At 44.3% G+C, this 2,447-nt stretch overlaps 1 pseudogene; it reads right to left on the bottom strand.

The window, feature by feature from the left end:
- Positions 1-1,160: 1,160 nt before the first annotated feature.
- On the bottom strand, positions 1,161-1,537 carry LOC142844876 (large ribosomal subunit protein P1 pseudogene; annotated as a pseudogene).
- Positions 1,538-2,447: the final 910 nt, after the last annotated feature.

Here is a 2,447-nt window from a genome sequence, read left to right as displayed (position 1 = left end):
TGTGCCAGAATGAGGAGCATGTAGCCTCTTCATTGTGGCATCCTGGAAAACTGGAAGGTGAAGGTCCTGTCTGCTGGACAGACCAAGTGTCCTGAGTAGGTGCCTGCTTGAGACTGGACCCAAGATTGATGTCCCAGGAACTTGGCAGCCAAGGGGGTGGTATGGATTACTGCATGAGGTCCTATCCATCGAGGTTCAAGAGACCTAAGGGTTAGTTGTTTGAGGAGTACTCTGTCCCCTGGGGCCAGTGGGGCAGGTTTAGTGGCATTAGGGTCCACCGGTGTGGGGGCAGGGAGACAACTGTCAGTGTGTGAATGGAGTAAGGATCTTAAAAGGGAAAGGAAGGGTAGGTACCCCTCCAGTGGAGGAGTTTGGACTGGGAGGTGATGGTTAAGGAGAAAGGGCCTGCCATAAAGTAGCTCAAGAGGGCTCAGGATGGAACATGGGCTGGCCCTGAGGCAAGTAAGAGCAATGGGGAGAAGGGAGGGCCAAGATAACCTGAGTTCAATGGAGAGCTTGGTTAGTTGTTGTTTGATGAGTCCATTGTCTGTTTGGTTTGTGGGACACCAAACCGAGGAATTATTTGGTCTAGGAGTACCTGAGCCATTTCACAACAAGCAAAATTAAAAAAAATATCTAGGTTTAATGGGATTCCTGTGCTCTTGGGTGGCCCCAAGGGGGAACAGGGAGGTTGCTAGGGTGACCACCAGAGGGAGAGGGAAGAGGAAAGAGACCACATGGGAACTTTCCAGGGAAACAGTTTAAATAGACAGGGGAGTGGTCAAGATTTTGGTGGGCTTGTGCTTTACCCTCTTCTGGAGAGGGGTCAACGCTTGGTGAGCACAGGGACAGGGCCTCCAAAGAGGCCAGAGACTGGGGCTTACAGTTAGTAGTTGCCAAATCAAACACTGCCCTAGAATAAAGTTTCATTGCATTTTTTCTTTCTAGTGTTTCATCTTGAATTATGTGGTTCTCCCTACCTTGCTTTTGGATTCAGACAAAGAAATAACTTGTGCTGAGAAAAACCCACAATCCCTTGAGTTCTCACCCCTTATTTCCAGCCTCAAAGCTTTTTTTTTTTTTTTTTTTTTACAGATTCATCCTTTTATTAGCCATGTTATCAAAGAGCACAGTCAAAAAGATCAAAGCCCATGTTGTCATCAGACTCCTCGGATTCTTCCTTCCACTTTCTTCTCCTCAGCTGGGGTAGCAGCGGTGGAGGGGGCAGGACCGCCTGCTGGTGCGGCTCTGGCTGCTGGAGCAGGCCCACCAGCCCCTACATTGCAGATGAGGCTCCCAATGTTGACATTGGCCAGGGCCTTTGCAAACAAGCCAGGCCAGAAAGGTTCAACATTGACACCAGCTGCTTTAATGAGGGCATTGATCTTATCCTCCGTGACCTTCACGTCGTTGTCGTGGAGGATGAGGTCGGAGTAGATGCAGGCAAGCTCAGAGACGGAGGCCATGTTGCGGACTGCCAGCACGGTGCTAGTCGCCTGATGAAGTGAGGGCCTCACCCCAACGCGGCCTTAGCTTCCTCGGAAGAGCCAAGAACCGAGCACCTTGGCGGCAGCAGAGGAAAAGGCTCAAAGCTTTTCTTGAATGCCCAGGCTACTGTTTTTTTTTCTGTTAGTGGAAGGTAGAGAGGTATTTCTTGTTGCTTATGCAATCTAGTTTGAGGAATACTACATACAAAAACCGTGTATTGACACTGTTAACTCATTCATGTCTTTTATATGATTCTTTTTCTAGGTATTATTATACCCAAAACATCTTATTAGAGTGATAGCCAACAATTCTGTGGAAATCATACTGATTTCCAATGTTAGTAGAGACTGTAAATTGAGGAAGACATTTTAGCATTGTCACTATGCTCAAAAGTGTCTCTAAAGTATCCAAAGATACTGATCATTCAGTAAGTAGATAATTTTGTTACATTTCCTTTATAGAAAAGAATGTAGGCAACTTTTTAAAGCCTCGCGTAGTAAATATGAAATAACCGACTTTCAAATCTTATCGAAAAATCTACAACTCCTAACAATTGATTGACATACATTAGGTTCTATCACAAGGACATAGGGACTAGGTTACATTCAATAACAAATATACAATAGAATATTACTACCCTATAACAAAAGACAATCCTATAACAAGAATATAATTGGACATGAAAGAATCCAACTACGTTGTTGCAAAGGAAGGGCTATTTGCTGATGGTGAAGGGTCGAGAGACAGTTGTGATTTTTCTTAAATTTCTGTGGTTCATTTCCCATCATTCTAACAAAGTATCTGAGGCAATTATCTTATAAAAATGTTGATTTTTATGTCAGATATTTTGAGGTCACAGGCAATATTCTCTAAGATTGATTATGGTGGACATGTATGGAGGTGTTGCATGCTTGAGTGAACAGTTGATAGAGAAAACCATTTAGCTCATGTCTAAGAAA

This window comes from Microtus pennsylvanicus, chromosome 2 (genome assembly GCF_037038515.1).
Source record: "Microtus pennsylvanicus isolate mMicPen1 chromosome 2, mMicPen1.hap1, whole genome shotgun sequence".
Classification (NCBI taxonomy): domain Eukaryota; kingdom Metazoa; phylum Chordata; class Mammalia; order Rodentia; family Cricetidae; genus Microtus; species Microtus pennsylvanicus.
This window is presented reverse-complemented; position numbering and strand designations above follow the sequence as displayed.